The sequence below is a fragment of the Microcaecilia unicolor genome, chromosome 2 (genome assembly GCF_901765095.1).
Source record: "Microcaecilia unicolor chromosome 2, aMicUni1.1, whole genome shotgun sequence".
Taxonomy (NCBI): Eukaryota; Metazoa; Chordata; class Amphibia; order Gymnophiona; family Siphonopidae; genus Microcaecilia; species Microcaecilia unicolor.
The window spans coordinates 575,601,345-575,615,128 of NC_044032.1; positions in this window are offsets into that span (position 1 = coordinate 575,601,345).

Here is a 13,784-nt window from a genome sequence, read left to right on the forward strand (position 1 = left end):
AGTGCTATACTACTTCCCAGCCAGTGCCTGCCCACCCAGGGCCCTACTGCATGCCCATAGCCAGACAGGGGACAAACAGCTCTGATATCATTGCCTCTGGGGTTCCCTGCTATGTTGTTTCATTGATGCCATACCTCAGACAAGTCCCCCCAGGTAACAACTATCATATAGTAACACAGTAGATGACGGCAGAAAAAGACCGGCATGGTCCATCTAGTCTGCCCAACAAGATAAACTCATATGTGCTACTTCTTGTGTATGCCTTACCTTGATTTGTACCTATCTATATGTTAATTATGTCTCTGACCTCATGTGCAACTTTCTTTAAATTGGTCACCTTATTTTCTGACTCCTCTTACTCTCTTACCTATCTATATGTTCCATATTATCAATTAAAATATTCTATTACGTATTGTGTTGACATTGTAAGTATTATACTATGCCATGCTTTGTATTGATTTTTGAATATTTTTACTGCTGTAATTGTCTATTGCTCATGTTTGATTTATTTTTATTGTACACTGCCTTGAGTGAATTCCTTCAAAATGGCAGTAAATAAGTCCTAATAAATAAATAAATGTTGTTATGAACTTGAAAATGTCATGGTAAACCAAAGGAGAAAAACATTTTCTAAGTTACAATCATCTGTCCTCAGTTGTTCCTGTCCCTGCCGCCCAATAGCCAGCTGCACCACAATGCAAGTTATGTGTTGATCTCAATTGTATACAGGGCACCCTCCAGCTGCTGAACAGCATGTCGGGGACCAAGCCACCTAGGACAAGAACGCCTTAGATCAGGCTGACAAATTGCTCCCCTGAGTGTGGGAGGAATTTGTGATGGACCCTGGAGATGCCACTCCCCCCACAACATCTGGAGGCCAAGGAGGGGGAGGATCCCTGGAGGGACATGATCCCACTGGAAGGGGGAGAAAGAGCACTGGAACAGCCCCTCCCTGGCAACTATGCTGGAGGGTACAGCATCTAAGCCCCAGCCTGAAATGGCTGCCACACATACTGGTGGGCCCACTCAACCAGACACCTAGGTCCAGATTCTGCTGCAACTCTCAGCCAGATTGTAGCAGAGATAAGTATGCTCTGTGAGCAGCGGTGGCAGCCTCAATGTGGCCAATGGACCATCACCACTGTAGATAGTTTAGAGTGTTTTATTGGTACAAATATAAGGTTTACAGTTGTTTGCATACAAAGGTCTTGTCACTACTCTGTAAAAAAATGTATTAATTTCCTGAAATGGAAAGCTGACAGGTGTTGTGGTTTAAATACTACTATCCAGGCCCGGGAAAAGGGAGACTGCAGAACTAGGGGGGCAGGGGTGACAGACGGGGAGAGAAGTTTCCAAAGGGCCCTCAGTTTCCACAATCAGAGTAGCTCCCTCTGAATGCCAGGTGTTCTACCAGAGGGTTACGCTGAGAGAGATCTAATGGGTCCTGCAGCAGAAGAGGTCTCTGTGGGACTCAAACCTGGCCCCTCTCCAGGAACCCAGGCCACACCCCAAACCATCAAAACTTAGGTGATGGCAAATGTCTTATGGCCTGCCATGGCTTGCGATCACAATTGATCTAAGTTTGCCCACCACAGTACTTAACACAGTTGTAATGTCTTTGGAAGCTGCCACCTAGTTCCCTGAGGGGGAGGGGACGACGACACAGGACTGCAGTCTCCCTTACCACTCCCTTCTCTAAGCTCATGGCTGTAGGGCATCCAGGAGTGGGGCCTTTCCCGAGCTGAGTCATTAGGCCAGATATTGACCTGCCAAATCCTGGGGGCAGGCCAGCCCCTCAGTTGGCAAAGAAATGGCCAAGGCAACTGTTTGACCGACATGTGCAGGGAATGTTGTCAGTGCATGCACATGTCTCTCATACAGATTCCTGGGCCATCTCCTCACCAACTGAGGAGACAGCCTGCCCGCAGGACCTGTAAGAGCAACATCTGGCCTCTTGACTCAACTTGGGAATGGCTCCACTTCCAGATGCCCTACAGCCATGAGTTCAGCCAGTGTCCCTCCAGGGATTAGAGGAATGGTTTGAAGGTAAAATGACTACAGGAGAATATCCTCTATTGTAGCTACAGTTACCTAGACATGAGAATACAAACAAGGTCACAGAAATAGCATTGTGGGCTACAGTATGAGGCAGACTGCCCACCTACAACATCATTGCACTCTATAGCCATCTGTCCACGGGGAATAACAATGGGGCCATTATCCTATACCACTGTTGCCACCAGATATCTGGTCTGAGGGAAAGCTGGGGTTGACAGGGCAGCATGGTCCGTGACAAACATTGATGGAAACTTGGCATGCTGGTCCCCCATTCCAGCTCCATGCTAGAGGCTGGAACCAAGTTCCCATGACAGGTGTCCCTTGACAAAAATTGTAGGTAGACATTTACACTGCTGGCCCCAGGAAGGGGGCCACATCCACTAATGTGGGCCACAATTCACCTACTCTAAGCATATCCCTGTTTGTTCCTGACAGCTCACAGCAAGAGACCAGCCCCATTAACCTCCTTTACCCTGCAGCCCCACACCCTTTTGGCAGAGTGCATAGAGCTTCTCAAAATAAAGGTGTGCTGTCCAACACTAGCCACCCATTTGGTACCAACCAGCAGGTGTGCATAGGAGTACCTAGATTATCAATTAACTCTCTGTTCTGCATGCTTTCCTGCCCACAACCAACATGGCTGAGGGCTGTGGAAGATATGCAAATAGCTGCTTCATATCTACATATTTACAACAACAGTGGTAGACATTGGAGGGGAGGGAAGGGAAACAAACTATATACAACTATGGGGGATATATATATATTAGGAAGGAATTCAACTGTTATACACATGTCTGTTGTCTCACAATAGCAACCGGTCAGGTAAACAGTAGGTGTCCTTAGCCATTGTAGAGACTAGAGTTTACTCTGTGTTCAGCAGGCCAGAGGGCAAGGGAATAGTGTAGGCACCAGCCAGGAGCTGCATGCAAGGGAAGAGCAGAAACAGTTACTGGGGGAACCCATACCTCCCTGTAGAATTTGCACATGGCCCTATAGAGCGTGAGGGGCCCCACCTCAGGGCCTAGTGAACTTGAAGGACAGGACTGGGATGTTAAAAGATGCTTGAATTTGGATGATTATGGGGAGTGAGTTAACTTTTTTGTGAATGACAATTCGTACATATAATAGTCCCCCTCAACCCTGGGAATGGGTGGGCACATGGGCAAAGTTGAATGGGGTTTACCACACAAATGGAGATGTGTAGGACTGCCATTAAACAAGAGGAGCCAGCTGAAGAGAGATGTGAAGTGAAAGGCTGGAGAGAAGCCAACAGATGTGGACTCTGTGATCCTCAGGCCTGTGAAGAACATGGTAGACAGACCCATTCCCTGGGCAATCTCCTTACCCCCCCCCCCCCCCCCCCCCACTGAAATGATGTCTTCATGACATTCATAGCTGCACATATCCCCACAGACCATAGCATCAGTTTTAAAACAATAGATAATTTGCATGAAAACAGTTTGTATCACACTCCACTGTTGTCCCTTGTGTTTCTGCTGACCAGTGCCTATTCTCTATCATGTCCAGCAGCCAGGTCCTGCAAAAAGCAAGGAATCTTTTGTTAGTAGAAACATAAGGCAGACCAGGTCTCACGCCATCTCCCTACCAGAAGGGGAACAGTAGTGTGACCTCACCTTCAAGGATAAAAGTATATCCTACTGTACCCAAGTGTTTACCTCAGATATACTCCATCAAAACGGAGGTAAAGGTCCAAATATTGTCACTAGCCTCGCCTTCCTAATTCTAAAATAGGAGGGGAATAAATCTAAAATAAGTAACTCAGTCAGGCAGATGTTTTACCTTTAAAATTATTAAATATATTTAAAACTATTAATTTGACATAAAATTTCTACTATGTTTGACAATGTATTTCTTTCCTTCATAGGCTACTAAACCATAACAGTTCTGAACACAATAGGAACCTATCAGATAAGTATCAATTTTGAGATCAGTAAGATTCTATAACTAAACATACATTTAACATCAATAAGTTATTTTAAATTCCTCTAGTTTATAAGAATTGATTCTTTGTTTTACTTCTTTTTCAGATTCTTCATCAAAGGAGCAGTTAAGTATAATATATATGTTTTTGTTTTAGTCCCCCTAGTTAGTGTCTTGTGAGTCTGTTCTCTATGTACTTGTATAGATGTATTAAGTAACTTAGCTATTTCTTCCAGCTTTCTTGTATTTCTTTGGATCTTCACCTTTCTTTTATCGTTGGGTACCTTATACGTGATGATGACAGGAACCAGGAACTAGGTCCACGGTACCTACTATTCTGAACTTTAAAAACTAAAAAATTAAAACCTAAACCCTAACCAATTCAGAAATTCAAGTAATCTTGTTATATGACTCTTGAATTACTTCCCTATCTAGCTTCCCCAGTAAAAAAAAAACAAAAAAACGTATAATTGCTTAACCCTATTCTATACCTCCCACAAATAAGTTTTTTTAAAAGGATTTTCAAAAGTCTCAGTATAACTCTTTCACTCACAGAACTACTGAGATTGGTATACAATTCAGAGACTTTAAGTCTTCTCCAACAGAACAGCCCACAGCTGCTCTAAAGTCCACTGTATTTTTAAATCAATTTAATTACTTTTTCTTTTCAAAGTAGTTTATTCTAAGGTTCAGCGGACGTTTTCCAATTAATAATTTCTCACTGAACCCATTTGTCATAAGTACTCAGTGTGACATATTTTTAGCTAAACAACTTATCAAATTATTAATAATATTGTTTGATATATCAAATTATTTTATTATTAAAACAGCAGCTTTTGCAAACAGCTCTCAGCCACAACTCTATAAGCCTTAAAAGACGCAGGAGGCTTTTAAAATTAATTAATTAATTCAGTCACACTTCTCAACACACAATTCCTAAAATTCACTTAATCTGTTTTAAAACAGATTTTTCTCTCACAGCTGATCAGAGACCATCAACACAGGTCTATTCAGCATCAAACCTACCTCCCAACTGCCTAACACACAGTTTAGAACCTTTACTATGTCATAACATGACACGAGCCCAGCACGAGCCCCTGCACTAACATACAGTCCACTAAACAGCTTCAAAACACAAATTTTACAATAAATCATAACATTCTAACATTATACAGCATTTAAATAAAATTTAACCATATTTTCATAACTTTTTAAAGTCCTGGAGTGCTTTATTTTCCGTTTTCTTTCCAACACATGCCCGGTGCACAGCTCTGCCATGAGCCAGCATCTGGCTCATGCTGTCAGCTGTCTCTCCCTCCTTCTTGAGGCACCCCTGCAGTGCGTGCCAGCTAACCGCACGCCCACCTGCAGCCCACTTGCTTTCTGGGTCACCGCCCCAGCAGCCTCAGGCAGGGCCGTGCCTAGGGTCTCCGGCGCCCCCCTGCAGTTGGCCCCCGTCATTTATGATGTCAGAAGAAGACGGAAGAGAGCGAAGGGAAGAGACTGACACGTCGGGGCGGGGGAGCGCCGCCTCCTCACTAACGCTACGCTGCCACGCGCCGGAGAGGTAAATTTAAACAAACAAAAAAAAAGGACAAGGATCTGGGGAGAAGAGGGCAAGGTAAGCATGGTGCAGCGGGGCGCCCCCCAGAGGATGGCGCCCTCCTGCCATGCTTACCTTGCTTACCGTGTCAGCACGGCCTTGGCCTCAGGTAATTTTATTTTAACCCCTAGGGGTTACAGTAGGATCAGAGGTCTCTGCTTACCTGGAGACAGTGGCAAAATGGGACTCAGGCTGGCTCGTGGCAGGGTTCAGCTGCCTGATGCTTTAGAGACAGAATGGAAAACAAGTGAGTTAGTTTCCCAGTTGTGGAAGTTTCAAGACAGATAAGAAGCAACCTCCTCTTTAGGAACGTTAAGGGAACATTGAGGGTCGAAAATGGCATTTAAATCATAGGATTTAGACGTCATTCTTCCCAAAACATTTTCATGTGTGGTTCATAATTTTTTTTTTTTTAAAAGGTCCATCTCCCAAACTTCTAAGTGGCTGCAACTAAAACATCTACAGTGCCTTATAAAAATGTGCAGTTCAGAATTTTCAACCCTCCACATTCCACAATTGCTATGGCACACAAAAAGAAGGCTCTGAGCAGGAAGTGCAATTTTCAGCGATGGCGATATTGAGTTCCTTGTTAAGGAGATCATGGCACACCATCATCCTATATAATAAAACGCACCTCCAAAGTTCTGAAGCTGACTCCGTGGCAGTGAAAGTTTGAAGGGTTTGTGCTGCCTGTAACGCTGTAGCCATCTCCTGAATTGATGTCACTTACTTCCGGGTTCGTCACAAACAGCACTGACCAACCACAGGTTAGCAGCACGAGGCACAACCTCAATGTCTATAGCCTTCCCTTCGAGTTCGTTCCCTCAGAGTCCTGCCCTCGCGGAAAGAGGAAATGATGTCAGCAGGCAGGACTCAGAGGGAACGAAGTCGAAGGGAAGGCTACAGACGGGCAGGGCTTTCAAAGACGCGGCCGCTTCAATGGAGGTAAACAGGAGAATGAGGAGAATCGATGGGTGGCTGGAGAGGGGTCAGGGGAGAGAAGAGCATCGGTGGGTGGCTGGAGGGGGGCACAGGAAAAAGGAGAATCGCTGGGTAGCTGGAGGGGGGCAGGGGAGAGAGGAGAACCACTGGGTGGCTGGAGGGGGAGCAGAGGGCAGAGGAGACTTCCTGGGTGGCTGGAGGGGGGCAGGGGACAGAGGAGACTTCCTGGGTGGCTGGAGGGGGGGCAGGCGACAGAGACACACTCGCACCCAGTGGTCTCACTCTCTCTCTGTCACATACACACTCGCACATTCACTCTCTCTCTCTCACACACAGTCACTCTCACACACACTCTCTCAAACATATACAATCCGAGAAAAACCTTGCTAGGGCCCGCTTCATTTGTGTCAGAAACAGGCATGTTTTACTAGTAAGAACATAATAGCCATACTGGGTCAGACCAGTGGTCCATCTAGCCCTGTATCCTGCTTCCAACAGTGGCCAATCCAGGTCACAAGTATCTGGCAGAAACCCAATCTCTTTGCTCCCAAGGGGCAAACAATATGCACTTACACCAAGGGAAAAGAATGGGTCATCATAAGCAACAAGCTTAATGAGGTCTATCATTCAAATAGGGAGGTAGATGACTGCAAGAGAAATGGTGGCAGCTGAAGAGGTTTGTGAGGCAGAAGGCTGGGGCCAACCCGCTGGGTGTGGACACAGTGAACCTTACCCCTATGGAATGCATACTGCACAGCCTCCTTCCCCAAGAGGGCATCCATGGCCTGGGAATCCAGGACACCTCAGCACAGGCTGGGGAGTCAGGTGTTTGGGTGAACAAAACCTGTGCTGGCTGATCTGTTTCAGAAAAATAAGTAAAAGTGTGGCTTAAGACCCTGCGGCCCAAGATCAAGCCTGGCCCTGGCCTGCGCCCAGCTCAGTGAAACAGAATTATTGTTTGTGGAACTGGTTTTGGCCTCCTGACCCAGAGAGGTAGCTGGTGCCCAGAACTTACGGTAAGACCAGGGTTACAAATGCAAAGTGATTCATGTAGGAAAAAAAAATGATCCCAACTATGGCAAAAAAATCTGGGTTCTACGTTAGGAGTCACCACCCTAGAAAAAGATCCTGGAGTCACTGTGGATAATACATGCAAATTTTCAGTCCAGTGTGCCATGGCTGCCAAAAATGCAAATGGAATGTTGAGGGAAAATTCAAGAACCTCAAATTGCAGGCCCTTTGAGCATTCTCTGTCATTTAAACCATAGAATGTAACACATGAAAATCCCTTAAGAAGGATCCTGAAGTAGCATGCCATGTGGCTACTTGACACTGTAAACCAGAAACTTGATTATTATTTATTTATTTATTTATTTATGCATTCTTGTATCCCACTATTATTCAAAAACAAGTTTCGGTTCAAAGTGGCTTACAATTTACATTTTGTTGGAGTTGCAATAGTGTTATGCAATGTTGAGAGGGCATCTATAGTTTGTGTGGTTATTTTCTAACTTTTGTACCACTTGCTCAGAAAAGAGAACCATCTGAGATACAATTGACTTCAAAAACACTAATTATTTCTATAGCACTGCTAGATGTATGCAGCACTGTACACACTATTTACACACTGAGTGAAGAAACATTTTCTCTGGTTTGTTTTAGATTCACTACTTAGTAGCTTCATTGAGTGCCCCCTAGACATTTAAATACTTGAAAGGTATTAATATAGAAACAAATCTTTTCCAAAGAAGGAGAAACAGTAAAACTAGAGGACACGAGTTGAGGTTACGGAGTGGTAGGCTTAGGAGTAATGCTAGAAAATTCTTTTTCATGGAGAGGGTGGTCCATGCCTGGAATGCCCTCCTGAGGGAGTTGGTGGAAACAAAAACAGTGACAGAATTCAGAAAGGCGTAGGATGAACACAGGGGATCCATAATTAGAAAATGGATGGTATAAATAACGAAACTTAAATTACTATATGTGTGTTATTGTGTCGAGTGGTGCTTAGATGGTGACTCCAGCTGTGCAGAACTAAGACCAATGAGTACTATGAGTACATATATGGCAAGACCATTTAGAATGTGCAGGAGAGGGCTTTGACAGCAACTCCAGTAGTTGGAACATGAGGATAATGCAGGCGGAATTCTACAGTCTGTGTCCTGTATATGACAAGACAGATTGGGATAGGTTAGAGTGGATTTTAACAGAACTCCAATAGTTGGGAATATAAGGACAGTGCCAGGGGATTTCGGCTGTCTATGTCCCAGAAATGGCAAAGAAAGATCAGAAACAAGTATTTATGCCACATTCATTGTTGGTTTAATCATGAATTGATAATGAGTCTGACTGTTGGGCAGACTGGATGGACCATTCAAATCTTTATCTGCTGTCATCTAGAAAGGGTGGTGAAAGCGTGGAATGGCCTCCCGGTGGAGGTGGTGGAGTCGAGGACTGTTCCATAATTTAAAAAGGCTTGGGATAAACATGTGGGATCGCTTAGGAACAGGAAGAATTAGGGGTTACAGAGGATGGGCAGACTGGATGGGTCATATGGCCTTTATCTGCCATCATGTTTCTATGAGGACATGGTCAAAACAATTGAATTCAGAGCAATCAATAAGGAGAAGGTTAAAGGCAAGATAGGCCAGGCATGGCAGCAGGCCCAACCAGCCTTCCGGTTACAGAGGAAGGAGAGACACACACAAGGACTTATACTATAAGAAGATCAATTTATACCTTATTAGTCAGTACCTGTATACCCTCTTAATTCTAGGCCTTATATATGCAAGAGGTGCTCACAGTGAATGCAACTTTATTTGGGAATTAAAGTACAGCTTTTATTTAGGTCAAATTACTCAGATTTGAGCTAAATAAAACTCAAGTTACACAGATTAACACATTTAATTAAGGTCTGATTAAAGAAATATGTAGAAAACTTACAATCTCAGTAAGATGTTATGTTTAATGTCTCCACACAGAGTCAATAGTGGCGAATGCAGGAGTAGCCTAATGGTTAGTGCAGCAGGCTTTGATCCAGTCAAGCTGGGTTCAATTTCCACTGCAATTCCTTGTGATCTTGGGCAAGTCACCTAACCCTCCATTGCCCCAGATACAAAAAAACTTAGTGAGACCCCTAGGGACAGAGAAAGTACCTGCATATAATGTGTACAGCACTGTGTACATCTAGTAGCACTATAGAAATGATTAGTAGTAATACCACATATTTACTGTAGCTTACTCCTTGTTTGTTTGAATGGACTTAGACTATGATTGCTTTAAAAAGAGTCTGATTTAAAACAGAACAGCTTTTCTGATGTTAGCTCAACTTAAATAGAAATTTCTCTCTTCTGCCCAGGGAGAGATCCTTGCTCCCCCCCTTTGGTGAGCCATCTTTCTCCATGGCTCATTTTTCCAGTCCCTCTGCTGGGAGGGAGACCACGTTTTTTCACATATTCCATCTCACTCACTCTCACTCTATGCCACATTCCCACTTTCACTCTTACTCTGTCACTCTCCCATTCTCACTCTCATATTCTCCTCTCTCCCTCTGGCTAATATCCAGGAAAAACCTTGTTATATAGGATTTGTCTCCATAGTCATTAATGGTGTGTCCTGTCATTGGCTGTTGACAGGCTAACATTGAAGTAAAGGAGCTTGGCATTTTATGATTGGTTCTGCTTAATGAGGAATAAGTCATGGGGGCTGATCCTATGATGCAAAGACCTGGTCAGCTTATGTATACACAACCCATTCCCTGAAAGTGCATCAAAGAGGAGTCTTCCCAGAACTAAACTCTGAGCACCTTCATGGGCGGGCATAATTGGGCTTGGGAGAATAGAAGGGCTCTCATTGGGGAAAGTTCTGTTTGTTAGGGTTTAAGTGTAGGCCTAGTTGAGTGTGGTTAATAAAGCTACAGCCCTTGATAGCCTATACATTATCTGCTTTCCTTGTTTTCATGCTTGTTCCTGGAGGGGTCTTCAGGTAAATCCCACCTGCTACTGTTAATGTGAGAAAAATGGAGATTCATTTTAGATGCTACTCAAGGCATGTCAGATCTCCCATCTAATTGGGTCTCTGATTTTACCCCCCCCCCCCTACACACACACTTTTATAGAAGACAGTTAATTTGGTAATGCATCACAATTCTTCGGTCCCACGATCTCAGCTAGAGTAAATAGTCCAGCTCCACACTACACTGCTCTTTGACACACCAGCTTAGATCAATAATGCTGACAGTTTAATTATCTTAAAAAATACAGTTCAAGTCTTGTCTGGACAGCTAGGAAGTAAAGCCTGATTTGACCTAATTTCCCTATAGTCTATAGGCCAAAAACTAACCATAACAGTGCCACCCTCTCTCTACCCCATGGTTGCCACGGTGTGCCTCAGGGTGTGAAGGAGAGATGCAGCTTACCTTTCTCCTTTCTTTCTCCCCCCAGTGGAATCCTGATTTGAACTCCACCGCACCACCCAGTATCCAATTGTTGGGTGTCACACAGCCTGTTCTGTTGAGGTTGGGCTGGAGAGAAACCTTCCCTCAGCTATGTGCAATTTTGAGTCCCATGGTCTCTTCTTCTTCCCTTCTGATTTGGTGACAGAGTACATGAGCCACATGGGCCATCAGGATGGAAGTGACTCTACTCCCTCACCTTTGCAATATAGCCTCTGGCTGCCACTTTTGCTCCCTGCCCCTATGCAGTCTCTTCCTCCATCGCAGTCTTTTGGTTTGGTAAGTTATTGATTTGATAATATGGATATTGTTAATTATGGTGTTGAGCTTATGATAATATTCTTTTGGCTTGATATTGTTGCAACTAGTGAGGGACAATAAAACTGAGACTAGTTTGTGTTTTGGGGGGGGAGGGGGAGTCATTAGGAAAACAGAGTTATAGCAGACCCAGTGTAGGATCTGGGAGCATGCTAGGATATGGCTGGCAGAGCAGTTTACCTAGGGTGGGGGCAGGGATTCCTCTGACAAAGCATCTGAAAACTGGGGGCTTTAAGGTTCCCTGTGCTAGGAATTGCAGTAGTCCTGGCATCCATGGGTGGTGGTGGGGGGAGAAGAATAGAAGGGGCTCTCATTGGGGAAAGTTCTGTTTGTTAGGGTTTATGTGTAGGTCTAGTTGAGTGTGGTTAATAAAGCTACAGCCCTTGATAACCTATACATTACCCGCTTTTTATCATGTTCATTCCTGGAGGGGTATTCAGGTAAATCCAGTGGTGTGCTGGAGCAGGCTCTCACAGGCTCGCAAGAGCCGGTTGTTAAATTTTTAAGAATTTTGGGAGCCGGTTGTTAAAGCAGGGCCCTCCATGGCTTCTTTAACAATTGGCTCCCAAAATGTGGGCTTGGGCCCCCTACTGAATTATCTTTTACTTTGCTGGTGAGGATGCTGAGCCCTGCAAGCTAAGTAAATAGACTACTACTGCTCCCTGCTCCTTGTTTCCAGCTCTGGGCAGCAGGCTGGGACTTCTCGAGCATATGAGAGAAGTTCCAGCATGCTGCTCAGAGCAAGACGTTGGGAGTGGTGGCAGTCAATTTATTGGCTACCAGCAAAGGTATGCCTAGCGTGCCCGCACGAAGGGAGGGAGGAGAGAGAGGCAAGTGTTGCTCCCCCTCCGGCTACCCCTGGCCCTTCCAACTGCAGAGCTGGCTACGTCCGGAGAAAGAGCCTGTTGTTAAAAATTTACCAGCACACCCCTGGGTAAATCCCACCTGCTACTGTTAATGTGAGAAAAATGGAGATTTATTTTAGATGCTACTCAAGGCATGTCAGATCTCCCATCTAATTGGGCCTCTGATTTTACGCCCCCCCCCCCTTTTATAGAGGACAGTTGACTTGGCCAATTTGATGCCTGTGATTGGTATCCAGCCTATTGCAATGCACAAAGTAGCTTTAAGTGGATGAAAAGGTCAAAAGAAATCCTAAATCTATCCTTTTTGTTGCATCCTAAATGTGCCCCATCCATGTCCTGTATGCGTTTGTTTTGTGTCTGCATGAGGGTCTTTAAGGATGCCCACATATTTTCTGTTTAGATTGTTGTTCTCTTTTGTACCATCTTTTTTCAATCAAACTTAATAAAATAATATTTTAAAGCAATTTTGTCCCATCAACATTAGTCTTGATCTGTTCTGATAGGTGAAACCCAGTTGTTTTGTCAGTTTCTGCCTGCAGTCAGCAGTAATTGCTGAAGCAGCTATTTGTGTTAACACTGCTTAGGGAATGTGCTGAGGCAGGCTCTCTGCCAGTTCATCTGTGCTTACTGTTTTGAAATACAGTAGCTACAAAGAAACTCTGATCTGTTTTGCTTTACTTTTCAAAGTCAATTCAAGAACTTTCATCAAACATGGCAAGAAAAGGCGCCACTGTACTGCATTGACAGAAATGGATGGGAAAACTGTACATGAAACCAAAAGTAATCATAAAACAGATGAAATGGTTCAATAACTTTAGACGTAAAAGAGTGGTACAGCCTGCCAAGGAGCTGGTGTGGTTTTTTTTTCTTCATTCTGAATGAGCAAATGTTCCTGTGTGCTGACTTCTGTATAATGATTCAGCATTTATTTGCAATCACGGGACAAAGTAAACCCATTTTGTGGACCAAGAGGCTTAATGCAACTAAGTGTCCAATGCAGAAAGCCGCACATTAGTGCCATATGCCAGTGACTGAGCGCACAGCCTTCTAATGTGAGTGTAGTGCAAAAGGTTAGCACCTCAATGCACTAAGCAATGAGTATACAAATTATTGCTGTGTTAAAGTGTGTGCTGTCAAACAAATTGAACACTGCCAAAGTAATTTGCAGCTCATTGCTAAAATGTTCCCCCTTCGGTACATGAGCAGTGATTATTTTCTGTCCTCATATTCATGGTGGCAGGGTGCATTGTTATGTATATTTAATATGAATATTAATTGTATTCAATTCCATTGTCTGTGTAATAACACTGTGTATTAGGACTGCTTTTCCTAAAGGTTGCAGTATCCTGTGATTGATTCCTTCTGAGCTTTGCCTACTGGCTGTTAGCTCTGAGCTTGGGCCAACCTTCTCTCTCTGCCCCTATGGGCTGTATGAGAGAGCTCAGTCTTGCTAGTATGCTTTTTGATTAGCAGCTGTTCTAAGGCTGATCCCTCCTTAATTTACTGTAATTCCACCAAGATTTTTCACCATTTCCCCATGTCATTCTCTATTTATTTTCACAGAGTTTCTCCCTCTTATTCTCCTTTTCCTCTCAGATGAGCTGAG